Raw genomic sequence first — 15,835 nt, 5'->3', positions numbered from 1 at the left:
AAAGATAAAGAAATACTTTAAGGATTCCATTAAAAATTGTCTAAATTCATGGCAGGATTTTACACATGTGTCATCTTCCAATTACTAGATACAAAAATATCATTTCTATGAGATGGGCATCCTACATTTTTTTATGTTTTTAACAAGGGTCCCTTACAAACCTGGGGAACTGGTGCAAGATGATTGTTTTTGGATAGGTTAGAGTGGCTTGAAAGCAGAAAATAGAAAAGAAAGAATGAAGTGCTTGGATCTTCTTTCCCATAGTTCAAGCTTCTGGGAAAGATTCTTAACGGTGATAGACTCTCATTCTGACACATAGTATTTTATTTTCTTCATAAAGTTAAGCGGTTCCTTGCTGCTATCCCCAAATGAAATAAAATTGCCACACTTTTGAAGGTGAAATTCTTCCTTTTTTAGATTATCTGAAGAATGTGTTTATTAAATCTTATATCTTATTTATGAAATGACATAAATTTGTTAATTTTTAAATTATTAATTTAAGTTATTAAATCAATAAATTTACTAGATAATTTCTGACTAATAATAATAAGACTAATTTCTGTAAACCACTCTAGAAAATCAGCTCTTTTTTCATAAAAAACGAGCTCCAGTATGCACAAGTAATATAAGTAGATATAAGTAGATGCAACTACAGCCTGCAATTTGTCATACAGGAGTCCAGCTATTCTGTATCTCCTGTGCGTTTTGAATATTTAAACATGCCTCCAGTACTTAGTGTACTATCCATCTCATTTTTACCTCCCCCAGCTTTAGGTTTCTTTATGACAAACTGTATATTGTGAACATATATCCTTCCTAATACCAGATATTGAATCCTTTTAATAATAGAAACATGTGTTGGGACTTAATCTAGCAGGTCTCTTTTTTTTAATTGTGAGAGGATGAGGTTATGTCTGAAACAATTCTGCTACCTTTTAGCAGATAGACTTAAAAGAAGAATGGCAACCAGCTAACTTTATTTCTCCAAAAATTCTTTCACTATAATCTCCCACCCTTCAGGAATTGTTTTCTAGTCAAGGTTTTCATTCCTCTCAAGTCTGGAGACTAAACAAAGCTCAGCAAAGTAAATAGCAAAAAAAAAAATTACTGCATCTTAAAGATTGAAAGACCAAAAAAAAAAAAAAATCTAAACTCAAGGCTTGAACTTATAAAAGAAGAAACTAAGGCCCATGTGTCTTGATTAATGTCACACAACCACTTCCAAAAGAAGGCAGAATTAGAATCCAGGTCTCTGGGCACCAGCTTAGAGTTTCTTCTGTATAGGAATTCATGGTGTTGATGGTATAATTGCATAGAGAACTGGGGAGAGGGAGAGCGATAATATATTCTAATAAATCATTCCCATTCTAATTTGGTACCTCTCAGAGGAAACTCTAAGGGGCCCTAAGCCTGGAAGGGCAGGAAGTCCTCCTTCCGGAGTCTCTTCCATCACAGCAAGCGCTGGCTTCAAAAACAACTTAATTTTACATTTGGCTTGAAAATCTAAAAATGATGTCATGACTGACCTACCCAGCCAACTTTTCCTTCAGGGCTATAAGTTTTCTAAAAGTGAAATAAAAACCAAAGCAGTATTTTCCTTTGCACAGAAAGAAAAAGAAAGGGGAGGGGGGGTGGAGGGAGAGAGAATGACACTATGATAGGCATATGACAAAGCCAATGAATAAATTAAATGGCATTTTCTGGCCTTAATTTACTTAGTCTTATTTTAAATATCAAGGAATAAAGTCTATATCATTTTAAACCTTAAAAAGCATCATTAGGAAAGCATTAATGAATTTTAAGCAGCTAGAGTACTTGAACCCAGGAGAGAGCAACATGGGACAGAGAGTATTCCAATTTGCACCACATTCTATTGCACTACCTTATAGTGTTCTGAAGTTTTAAATTTATGTAACTTTTTATACCCACAATTCCTTGAATTTTGTATCAGGTTCTTTCACTGACTTAGCTTTAATCCCACTATTGGTGGGATTGTACACTGGGACAGCCACTACTACCCCAAACAGTATGGAGGACCGTCAAAAACTTAAAAATAGAACCACTTTATGAGCCAGCAATTCCACTTCTGGGAATACGTCCAAAGAAAACAAAAACACTAACTTAGAAAGATATCTGCAACCCCACCTTCATAGCAGCATCATTAACAATAGCCAAGACATGGAAACAACCTCAATGTCCACTGATAGATGAATGGATGTTTTACATATATACACTATGGAATATTATCCAGCCATAAGGGTGGGGGTCGGGGGTAATTGTCCAATTTGTGACAAAATGGATGGACCATGAAGGTGTTATACTAAGTAAAATAAGTCAGACAAAGACAAATACTGTACAATCTTCCTTATATGTGGTATCTTCAAAAAACAAATAAAAGCCCAAACTCCTAGAAAAAGAGATCAGACTTTAATAACCATAGGTGGAAGTGAATGGGGAAGGGAAATTGGAAGAAGGTGGTCAAAATGTACAAACTTCCTGTTACAAATAAGTACTAAGTGTGTCATATATTATACAACAGGATGATTTTAGCTAACATTGCTGTCCAATATATGACAGCTGTTTAGATAGTAAATCCTAAGAGTTCTCATCACAAGCTGACTTTTTTTCCTTTTTTCTTTTCTTCTTTCTTTCCTTTTTATTGATTCTGTACGAGAAGATGATTCACTGAACCTATTGTGGTAATTATTTTACAATATATGTAGATTAAACCATCATGCTGTACGCCTTAAACTTACACAGTGATGTATGTCAATAATTTTTTCAATAATTTGGGGGAAAGAAACATTACAACATCAACTTTATTACACTAGATGGCAGTAAATAATTAGAAGGGCCAAATAAAAAACATTTGAGTATCACACAAACACTAAAGCACCGGAATGAGTGGAGACATAATGGTAATATTTGAGAAAGAAAAACAAAACCTGGCTGACTCATAAACATTTTTCAAGATTCATCATTTACTTATTCCTTCATTCAAAAAACATTAACAAATTATTAAACAAATACTTATGCTATAACAAAATACTGTGGGAGGACTTCCTCTCTGCTGATTTTATAATTCTTAGAAACCAAAGAGAATTTACTTTGTTGCTCTTGCACAAAGAGCTATGTTTTTGGTGTTTGAAGACTCCCTGTGTACTACAACTTTGATACATAGTATGTTCTCAGATTTTACTTCAGTTACTTGCTGGTTTCCAGTCACAACATGCCCTCTCTTATGGCTGTAGTCTTTCATATGTTGTTCTCTACATCTGGAATTATGCCCAACTCCCCACCACACATATACACACACACCCCTTTGAAATGTTTTCTCTTTTCCTAAACTTCAGTGACCATAATACACATATCAGAGTTCACTCTTCTAAGTCCCCCGGCATTCTGAGAATGTCTATAATAGTGGGGAGTTCTGTGTTATACTTGACTGTCTTCACCACTAGACTGAGCAGTGTGTCAGTTTTATACAGTCTCTCACTGTCCAGCACAAACTTCTCTCAGACTTCTGTAAAATTTTGTTGAGTGATTTAGCTGTGTTACAGGGAATCAAACTTCTATGTTAGAGGTCTGCGTATGACTTACAAATGTAGATGCCAATATCTTATAATTCAGTGTGGTAGCATATGGATGGAGAAGGCGATGGCACCCTACTCCAGTACTCTTGCCTGGAAAATCTCTGGTAGGCTGCAGTCCATGGAGTCGCAAAGAGTCGGACACAACTGAGCAACTTCACTTTCGCTTTTCACTTTCATACATTGGAGAAGGAAATGGCAACCCACTCCAGTGTTCTTGCCTGGAGAATCCCAGGGACGGGGGAGCCTGGTGGGCTGCCGTCTATGGGGTCACACAGACAGCAGCATATGGATACGACTTTGTAAAAGTGGTCTATACACCAGAATTCTCTCCAAAATAGATTCAAGGTTCATGATGATATGTTGTTATATAATCCTAATACAAGCACATGTCTGAGATATCGTGGCTTCAGTTCTAGACCAGTGCAATAAAGCAAGTATCACAATAAAATGAGTCACCTGAAATTTTTAGTTTTCCAGCACATGTGAAATTTAGTTTACACATAATGCAATATTATGAGGGCAATAGCATTATGCCTAAAAAAGCAATATGCATATCTTGGGACTTCTCTGGTGGTCTAGTGGCTAAGACTCCACACTCTCAGTGGAGGGGGCCCAGGTTCAATCCCTGGTCAGGGAACTAGATCCCACATGCTGCAATTAAAAGTTCACATGTCACAACTAAGGGTTCCACAAAAAGATTCCACATGCTGCAATAAAAATATCCCTCGTGTTGCAACTAAAGATCTTGCATGCCTCACCAAAGATAGAAGATCCCACAATTAATACTCGGTGCAGCCAAATATATAAGAAAATATTTAAGTAATATTCATAACTTAATTTTAAAATTATTTATTCCTAAAAATTGCTAACCATCATCTGATCCTTCAATGGGTGGTAATCTTTTTTGCTGGTGGAGGGGCTTGCCCTGATTTTTTTTTTTTAATTTATGGCTGTGCTGCGTCTTCATTGCTGTGCACGGGCTTTCTCTAGTTGCGGCGTGCGGGGCTACTCTCTAGTTACAGTGCACAGCCTTCTTGTAGCAGTGGCTTCTCTTGTTGCGGAGCACAGGCTCTAGGGCACTTGGGCTTCAGTATTTGTGGTCCGTGGGCTCAGTAGTGGCATTTTCCACTATTAGTCTCTAGAGCATAGGCTCAATATTTGTGGTGCAGGGGCTTAGTTGCTCTGCGGCATGTGGGAGCTTCTCAGACAGGGGATCGAACCTGTGTCTCTGACACTGGCAGGGGGATTCTTTACCACTGAGCCACCAGGGAAGCCCCTTGTCCTGATGTTTTGATGGCTGCTGACTGATCAGGGTGGTGATAGCTGAAAGTTTCTATGGTTGTGGCAGTTTCTTAAAATAAGACAATAATGAAGTTTGCCACATCTATTGACTCTTCCTTTCACAAATAATTTCTCCGCACCAGACAATGCTATTTGACAGCATTTTTCCCACAGTAGAACTTCTTTAAAAATTGGACAATCCTTTCAAACCCTGCCAGTGCTTTATCAACTTAAGTTATGCAATACCCTAAATCTCTTGTTGTTATTTCTACAATCTTCATAGCATTTTCACCAGGGAGTAGACTCCATCTCAAGAAGACACTTTCTTTGCTTATCCATAAAAGGCAGCTCCTCATCCTTTAAGTTTTATCATGACATTGTAGCAATGCAGTCACATGCTTAGGCTCTACCTCCAATTCAGTTCTCTTGCTATTTTCATCACATCTGTAATTAATTCCTCCTCTGAGGTCCAGGGTTCCTCCTGGACCCCTCAAAGTCATCCATAAGAGTTAGAATCAACTTTTTCCAAACTCCTATTAATGTTGATATTTTGATCTCTTCTGATGAATCACAAATGTTCTTAATGGCATCTAGAATGATGAATCTTTCCCAGAAGATTTTCCATTTATTTTGTTCAGATCCATCAGAGGAATTGCTATCTATGGCAGCTATAGCCTCTAAAAAAATATATTTTTTAAATAATAGGATTTGAAAGCTGAAATTACTCCTTGATCCAAGAGCTGCAGAACAGATGTTGTATTAACAGGCATGGAAACACTACTCTGTTGTACATCTCCACTGGAGTGCTTGGGTGATCAGGTGTGCTGCCAATGAGCAGCAATATTTTGAAAGAATTTTTTTTTTTCTGAACAGCATGTCTAAGAAGTAGGTTTAAAATATTCAGCAAACCACGTCATAAACAGAGCTGCAGTCATGCAGGCTTTCTTGTTCTACTTATAGAGCTCAGGCAAAGTAGATTTAGCATAATTTTTAAGGGCCCTAGGATTTTGGGAATGGTAAATGAGCATTAGCTTCAATTTAAAGTTATCAACTACATAGTCCCTAACAAGAGAGTCACCCTGTCATTTGACGCTATGAAGCCGGGCACTGACTTCTCCTCTTATGCCTTGAAAGTCCTAGCTGGCATCATCTTTCAATATAAGACTGTGTTATCTATGAACCAACTTCTTTTAGCTTCAGACTTTTCTTCTGAAGCTTCCTCACCTCTCTCAGCCTTCATGGAATTGAAAAGAGTTAGGGCCTTGCTCTGGATTAACCTTTGGCTTAAGGGAATGTTGTGGCTGTTTTGATCTTCTTTCCATACTGCTCAAACTCTCCCCAAATCAGCAGTAAGACTGTTTTCCTTTCTAATTATTCATGTGTTCACTGGAGTAGCACTTTTAATTTCCTTCAAGAACCTTTTTGCAACTTGGCTAACTGGCCCAGGAGGCCTAGCTTTTGACCTATCTTGGCTGTCAACATGCCTCTCTCACTGAGCTTAATCATTTCTAGCTTTTGACTTAGCATGAGAGACGTGCAACTCTTTCTTTCATTTGAACACTTAGAGACCTTGGTAGGGTTATTAATTGGCTTACTTTCAATATTATTGTGTCTCAGAGAATAGAGATGCCTAAGGAGAGAGAGAGTGGCTAGGAAATGGTCAGTGCATAGAACAGTGCATAGAACTTAATGGATAAATACACACAATATTTATCCATTAAGTCTGCCATCTTATACAGGCATTTTGGTTTGTGGCCCTCCAAAGCAATTACAATAGCATCAAAGATCACAGATTACAGATCACTGCAACAAATATAATAATAATAATAAAAATAAAATTTCAAATATTGTAAAGATTACCAAAATAACACAGAGACACAGAGTGGACCACTGTCGTTGGAAAAACAAAAATGCTAAGAGACTTGCTCAACACAGGGTGTCACAAACCTTCAATTTGTAAAACAAACATAATGTCTGAAAAGTGCAATACAATGAGATATGCCTGTAATAAAGAGAAATATAAAGTGGAAAAGGAGAAGCAGAGAAGGAAAAAAAAGGGGGGAGAATAAAGAGGAGAAGTAGGGGAAGCAGATGGAGAAGAAGAGGATGAAAGACAGGGAGGAACTTCCCTTGGTGGTCCAGTGGTTAAGACTGCACTTCCAATGCAAAGCAGGCAGGTTTAATCCCTGGTCTGGGAGCTAAAATCCCGCATGCCTTGTGGCATGACCCACCCACCCCCAAAAAGGGAACACAGTGCCAGGCATTATTCTAAGCAATTTATCTCATTAAATCTTTATAACAACCCCAAGTGGAAAGTTGTAGTCACACAGTCATGTCCAACTCTTTGTGACCCCATGGACTGAAGCCCACCAGGTTCCTCTGTCCATGGGATTCTCCAAGCAAGAATACTGCAGTGGGTTGCCATGCTCTTCTCCAACAACCCCAAGGTAGGGTCTGTTGCATGTGTGTGTGCATGCTCAGTCACTCATTCATGCCCAACTCCTTGTGACCCTATGGACTGCTATGATCCTCTGTCCATGGAATTTTCCTGGCAAGAATACTGGAGTGGGTTTCCATTTCCTCTTCCAGGGGATCTTCCTGACCCAGGGATTGAAACTGTGTCTCTTACATTCCCTGAATTGTCAGGGAGATTCCTTACCACAGGCATCATTTGGAAAGGCCAGAGTCTATTATTATTCCCATTTTACAAAAGAGCCTCTTACCATTTGAAAAGCATACTCAAAATGACAAACAGTATACAAGCCGATGCGGCCTACAATGATTCCATTGACCTTTAGCTTTGTCTGAAAACTACCATCAGATAGAAGTTACACATATCTACTAGTTACACAAGCAACATGAAGGTGTCCTTAACACAGCTGTATAACACCCTGGTTTGTGGAAATGGCAACCCACTCCAGTGTTCTTGCCTGGAAAATCCCATGGACAGAGGAGCTTGGTAGGCTACAGTCCATGGGGCCTCAAAGAGTTGGACACGACTGAGCGACTTCACTTTCACTTTGTCTATCATGCAGCTTTAGGAACAGAAGAATTCAATTCAAGTGAAATAGTATAGAGGCACCATTGAGTACTTCTAACATACTATATTAGAAATCTTTGTGAAAGATGGTGTGGATTAAGGAACTTGAGTACTAATGATAATTGATAATATGATGAGCAAAACAAACTTCTCTAAAATAGATTCATACATCTTATTCTCTTATAGGCTATTTAGTTTTTTTCCTTTTCCTTTATTTTTGATTCCTACAGCAGACACTGTGATGATGGTTTAGTCACTAAGTCATTTCTGACTCTTGTGACCCCATAGACTGTAGCCTGCCAGGCTCCTCTGTCCATGGGATTCTCCAGGCAAGAATACTGAAGTGGGGTGCCATTTCCTTCTCCAGGGGATCCACCCAACCCGGAAATCAAACCCGGGTCTCCTGCATTGCATGTAGATTCTTTTACCGACTGAGATACAAGAACATTAGCCACTTGTTTACCTCTTCTCCCCTGACCTCATGTCCAGAATCTGTATCTTCCTCATTCTTTTTGGCACTTTGTCACCTATGCTGAATCCAGAAAATAAAATTCAAAGGCATTAGAGACAATGAGGGACTTCCCAGGCGGCACTAATGATAAAGAACCTGCCTGCCAATACAGGAGACACAAGACATGCCGGTTCGATCCCTGGGTCCAGAAGACCCCCTGGAGAAGGTCATGGCAACCCATTCCAGTATTCTTACCTGGAGAATCCCTATGGACTGAGGAGCCTGGCGGGCTACAGTCCATGGGGCCACAAAGAGTTGGACACCACTGAAGTGACTGAGCATGCAGGCAAAGACAATGAAGTGAGGGGGAAAAAAAGCAAATAAAATTTAATAAGGTCCTGTGAAATTGCAGGAGATAAGGCATCTGAAACAAGAATAGGGTGCAATAAAAAGGAACATTCAGAAGCAAGATATGTTAGTTATCTATTGCTGCATGGACTGTAGTCCACCAGGCTCCTCCATCCATGGGATTTTCCAGGCAAGAATACTGGAGTGGGTTGCCATTTCCTTCTCCAGGGGATCTTCCCTACCCAGGGATCAAACCCAGGTCTCCCGCATTGCAGGCAGACATTTTACCATCTGAGCCACCAGGGAAGCCCACATGACAAATTACCCACAAGCTAAGCAACTTACAAGAAACCTTTACTATCTTACACAATTTCTGTGGGTCTTGGAGCAAATTAGCTGCATGGTTCTAATACCAAGCGGGGCTGTGGGGCTTCTGGGCACAAAGCCTTTCTGTACCCCTCTATTTCTTTGATCATATGAAACAGCCTTCATTCAGCCTCCATGACTTCCCTGACTTCCAGCGGGCAGATTCAAGCACTTGTTAATTAAGGGAGGGGATACCAGATGAGGGAGAAACAATCAAGAGCAGCCCTGCGGGGAGGACCTGTTTCCCCATCAACAGATACACACAACAATGTCTTTGAGCTGTTTTGCAGATACTGAAACCCCTTGCAGGTGGGAGAAGTTGAAATGGTGTGCCCATAAGCATGTAGACCCCAGACCATTTGGAACAGAAGGTTGATGATGTTGACTCTCACTTACCTCACCACTAACCCATCAGAAGAATGTCCATGAGCTGATCACACCTTCTTTGAACATTTACTATAAAACTCACAATCTTCTCCAAGTTGGGACACACAGTTTTGAAGGCATTAGCCTGCTGTGGCCCCCTTTGCCTGGCAAAGTAATAAAGCTATCCTTTTCTACTTCACCCAAAACTCTGTCCCAAGATTCAATGTGGCACTGGTACACAGAGAAGCTGAGCTTTTGGCATCAGTTCTGGCTCAGAGTCTCTCATGAGATTGTAGTCTATCAGCTAGGGTTGCAGTTTTCTGAAGATTTGACTGGGGCGAGAGGATCCTCTTTCACATGATTTGTTACATAGCTGTTGGCAGGAGCCTTTAGTTTCTCAGTCCATAGAATTCTCCATAACACTATTGTGTGTTCTCACAAATGGCAACTGGCTTTCCCTAGAGCAAGTAATCCAAAAAAAGAGCAATAAGAAAGCTACACTGCCCTTTATGAACTGGCATCCAAAAGTCATACATTTTCACCTGCATCTTTTTTCTTATTCATTAGAAGCATGTCACAAAGTCCCGCACACACTCAAAGGGAGGATTCTTACACATTACTTTTAGATGGCTGCATCAAGGAATTTGTGGAAATACTTTAGCCCACCACAAAAGAAGAAAAATAACTCTAGGAAATTATAAACATGATCAAAGCATGACCATCAGAAAAAAAATTTAATATCCAAGTTAAAAGGTTAAGTTGAGAATAGTTGACAAAAAGTCAGGGATGGTTACTTTCAAAAAAAAAAAAAAAAAGGAAAAAAACATAATAAAGCTTTAATCCAGATGCTCAAATTCCCAACTAAGTGGAATTTCAGGAAGAGAAAACATAAAAAAGTAAAACGGGAGATAATTAAAATTTTTCCTAGAATTGAAGGACACACATCTCTAACTTTATGAAAGGTAAGAGTGGAAAGTTATGTCCACTGCTTAGCACAAAGCATGAAAAATGACCAAACCAAAACATGATAACACTAGAAATAAAGAGAAGATTCTAAAAGCTCCCACAGTGGATTTTTTTTTTTAGTTACAAGTTTCCAAACACCACCCATGTGGTAATCAAATTTCAGTTTTTATTATTTGCATAGGACCAAAAGTCTTTGTATCTTTTTAGCTCCCCAAGTGTTTTTTAAATATTAGTCAAATTTAGGGCTTCCCTGGTGGATCAGGGGTGAAGAATCCACCTGCCAATGCATGAGACATGGGTTCAATCCTTCATCATGGAGGATTCCACAGGCTTCAGAGCAACTAAACCCATGCGCCACAACAGTTGAGCCTGTGCTCTAGAGCCTGGGAAGCACCACTACTGAAGCCTGCATGCCCTAGAGTCTGCTCAGCAACAAGAGAAGACACTGCAGTGAGAAGCCTGCACACCACAAGAGAGTAGCCTTCCCACCCTGCTCTCTGCAACTAGAGAAAAGCCCCCACAGCAACGAAGACTCTGCAGAGCCAAAAAAATTAATAATAATAAGTAAATTATTTTTTAAAATTAGTCAAGTTTGGAAATCATTGGTTTAAAGCGTTTTGAGGAGAGTGAGATAAATATTTTCATATTGAAGTATTATTTTTCTCTAAAGTAGTTGGATATATTTTCCCATTGTTCTTCTATAAATGAATCCAGTTTTTTGTGGGTGGTAGAATTATCCTCATTTTATAGTATCATGGTGGAAAGAGGGGGAAAAAATTTTCTAAAGCACACCTACAACTAAATTTTAGTTCCATGTAACCTTTTTAGATTTACACACTAGAAATGGAAACCTCTTTTCTAACAGCATTAAAAAAGAATAAAAGGAAATGACTTAAACTAAACTACAGCAAAATAGCCTTTAGAGTAAAGAAGTTTCCTGACATTTGGAGATTTGTCAAACACTAACATGGGTTTCTAGGGATGTTATGAAATACTCACTTTGGAGAGTTTTTAGAAAATGCTTCTCATCTGTCTGAGTTTGGAGGATAAACCTGAAGAGAAGAAGACAGCCAAGAAGACTAAATAAATTTGTTTACTCAATAAGTTGTTATTGAACTACCACTAAGTGTCTGGTACTATGCTAAATGTGGGGGGTATTTTTAAGACAGCATTTTTCAAATCTATTTGATCATAGAATACACCAACGAAAATGTGCAAATAGATCTCCACCAAGAGGAATTTCTAATATATAATGCTTATTTGTATAAAAAGAAAACAAAAAAAGAGTCTTACAGATTAATTGGTACAAGAAAATAAAAAATAATATTTATTCACAAAATTAATCAAGCTTAAAACAGTTTTCATTTCATATTCTTATTATAAAATGATACACATTTATAAATTACATTTACATAAAATTACCAACTATACTCTTTCAGAACTTGCAATTCATCAATGTGATCAGTATAAGACAAATATACAAATCTGTTCTTTTCTATAAACAGTTAGAAATATGTCTTGTACTGATCACTTTGATAAATGGAGAATGGAAGTTCCAGTATTGTAAAATATCAGTTCCTCTCAATTTAACCTATAAATTCAAAGCAATTTTATTGCATATGGATGAGTAGGTGACTTTGTACAGTATGGAAAACTGACTATAAGTTCATCAAGAAGACTAAATGAATCAAAATAGACACAAATGGATGACACATTGATCATAGAAGTTAAAGTTCTCTTCTTCCAAAGTCCCACCTAAAAATGACATTACATGAATTCTTAAAAAAGATTATAAATAAAATTCCAGGGAAAAGGAGGGCAATAGGGAAAAGGAGAGTGGCAAATGATACCAGCAAATTATTGGAAGATGGAAAACAACAGAGACGATAACAGAGAAGAGGATACCACAAGTTAAGATGCCTCTCAAAGAGAAGCGTGTCAATTTACCTTACTGAATTCCTGACAGGCTCAAAATATGGATGAATCAGACACTGGTTATGGGGATGAAAGTCAGGGATGAAAACAGAGAAACTGGTCAAATATTTGTACACAGAATAACTAGAATAGTAGGTTCTCTACGTCTGTGTCTCTACTTCTGCTTTGTAAATAGGATTGTCTATACCAATTTTTCGGATTTCACATATATGCATTAATATACAGTATTTGTTTTTTTCTCATTCTGATTCACTTCACCCAGTATGACAGTCTCAAGTTCCATCCACACCTTTACAAATGACCCAGTTTCGCTCCTTTTCTGGCTGGTAATATTCCATTGTATACATGTACCAAATCTTTTCTATCCATTTCTCTGCTGATGGACATTTAGGTTATTTCCATGTCCTGGCTATTGTAAATTGTTCTGCAATGAACACTGGTATGTGTGTGTCATTTGAATTATGGTTTTCTCTGGGTATATGCCCAGTAGTTGGACTGTTGAGTCATATAGTAGTTCTAGTTTTAGTTTTTTAAGAAACTTCCATACTGTTCTTCATAGTGGTTGCACCAATTTATATTCCCTCCAACAGTGCAAGAGGGTTCCCTTTTCTCCACAACCTCTCCAGCATTTATTATTTGTAGATTTCAGGAGCAAGAGAAGTATGGGATGAATTGGGAGATTGGGATTGACATATATATGCTAATGATACTATGCATAAAATAGGTAACTAATGAGAACCCACTGTATAGGACAGAGAACTCAATGTTTTGCAATGACCTAAATGGGAAGAAAATTCAAAATAAAAAAAGAGGGGATGTATGTATATGTATAGCTGATTCACTTTGCTGTACAGCAAAAACTAATACAACATTGTAAAACAACTATACTCAATAAAATTTTTTTTTAAAAAAAGGTTATTTCCTCACTTTAGAACAGACAAATCACTATCGTCTCAGAAGAAATTGAAATCAGAAAGTCCTATGCTTAGACAAAGCAAGTACAGTGCAGTTGTAAAAACCTCAATTCTGAGTAGTAAGGAGCCAGGATCTTTCCTTCATCGTAGGAATTCCAAGAATCAGACACATATCTCACAAGCAGAAGATTAGAGGATCCTTTTTTTTTTTTTTAAGAAACTCAATAACTCTGGGGACAATTACTTACTAATACTAATACTAATATCTAGGAATTCTAATAGCTGAATCACCCTACTCTGAAGCCTGCCACTCAGCTTTTTTAGCATCTCATTCTAAAATATAAATTTTATATACTTATATATAAATATATGAGAGAACTCCCCTGATGGTCCAGTGGTTGGGACTTCACCTCCTGGGTGTGTGGGGTATGGGTTCAGGCCCTGGTCAGGCAGCTAAGATCCCACATGCCTTATAGCCAGGGAATCAAGGCATAGAGCAGAAGCAGTATTGTGGCAGTTTCAATAAAGACTTTAAAAATAGTCCACAACAAAAAAATTAAACATGAAGACTTCCCTGGTAGTACAGAGGTTAAGAATCTGCCTTGCAGTGCAAGGGACATGGATTCAATCCCTGGCCAGGAAACTACGGTCCCATATGCTACCGAGCAACTAAGTCTGCATGCTGCAACTACTGACCCCATGAGCCACAATTAGAGAGGCCATAGGCGCAACAAAAGAGCCTGCAGGATGCCACAAAGATCCCGAGTGCTGCAACGAAGACTCAACATAGCCAAATAAATAAATAAATAAAGTTTTAATTAAAATATAAATGGATACTCTAGGTCACTGAACATTTGAGGACACTTTTTCAGTTCAGTTCAGTTCAGTCACTCAGTCATGTCCAACTCTTTGCGACCCCATGAACCGCAGCACGCCAGGCCTCCCTGTCCATCACCAACTCCCGGAGTTCACCCAAACATGTCTATTGAGTCAGTGATGCCATCCAACCATCTCATCCTCTGTCGTCTCCTTCTCCTCCTGCACTCAATCTTTCCCAGCATCAGGGTCTTTTCAAATGAGTTAGCTCTTCGCATCAGGTGGTCAAAGTATTGGAGTTTCAGCTTCAACATCAGTCCTTTCAATGAACAGCCAGGACTGATCTCCTTTAGGATAGACTGGTTGGATCTCCTTTCAGTCCAAGGGACTCTCAAGAGGATACTTTCTAACAGGTAATAAATACTGAAATGAACAATACATAGAGGTGGGGAGTGAGTGTAAGGGGAAGGAACCCCAATTTAGATGCAAGAAAACATTCAGGCAATTTGTTGTGATCATTGATGGGTAAAGGGACAACATTGTGTGTGTGTGTGTGTGTGTGTGTATGATTTAAAAAAAAACTTTCTTATTGGAGTAAGTTCATTTACAATTTTGTGTTAATTTCATGTGTACAGCAAAGTGAATTAGTTATGCATATACATATATCCACTCTTTTTTAGATTCTTTTCCCATATACGCCATTAGAGTATTGAGTAGAGTTGCCTGTGCTATATAGTAGGTCCTTATTAGTTATCTATTTTATATATAGTAATGTGTATATGTCAATCCCAATCGTCCAATTTATCCCTTCCTCCTCCCCACTTACTCCCTGATAATCAGAAGTTTATGAACAGGGTTTTTTGGGTTTTTTTTTTAGTAACAATCAGAGGACAAGAAATAACTCTGTGGAATTTTAAACATAATCATAAAAACTAAAAATTCAATAGAGGGATCAGATTGATACATTCCAAATGGTGCAGGAAGGCAAAGATTAAAGAGTCAGACTATAGTACAGATAATATTAAAAATATAGATAATATTAACAAAAATCAGAGACATTACTTTACCAACAAAAGTCTGTATTGTCAAAACTATATTTTTTCCAGTAGTCATGTACGGATGTGATGAGAGTTGGATGTAAAGAAAGCTGAGCACTGAAGAACTGATGCTTTTGAACTGTGGTATTGGAGAAGGCTCTTGAGAGTCCCTTGGACAGCAAGATCAATCCAGTCAATCCTAAAGGAAATCAGTCCTGAATATTCACTGGGAGGACTGATGCTGAAGCTGAAGCTCCAATAGTTTGGCCGCTTGATGCAAAGAGATGACTCATTGGAAAAGACCCTGATGTAGGGAAATATAGAAGGCAGGAGGAGAAGGGGGCAACAGAGCACAAGATGGTTGGATGGCATCATCAATTCAATGGGCAAGAGTTTAAGCAAGCTCTGGGAAAGGGTGAAGGACAGGGAAGCCTGGCATGCTGGAGTCCATGGGGTCACAAAGAGTTGGACATGACTGACTGAACAATAAGAAATATTAACAAAACCAAAACAGTAGAATGATACAGGAGGTATAAATATCTGACTGAAAAAGAATCCCAAAGGAAGAAAATTGAAAAAAGAAAATAATCAAAATAAGTTTTTCCAATGGACAAGAATTCTCAGATTAAAAGAAGCTACTGAGTACCCAGGAGTATGAATAAAGGAAGATAACCCCAGTATCATTGAACTCTAGCACAAAAAACCATAAATTATGGTACATT

This window comes from Bos taurus, chromosome 1 (genome assembly GCF_002263795.3).
Source record: "Bos taurus isolate L1 Dominette 01449 registration number 42190680 breed Hereford chromosome 1, ARS-UCD2.0, whole genome shotgun sequence".
Classification (NCBI taxonomy): domain Eukaryota; kingdom Metazoa; phylum Chordata; class Mammalia; order Artiodactyla; family Bovidae; genus Bos; species Bos taurus.
Note: the sequence above shows the minus strand (reverse complement) of the source record.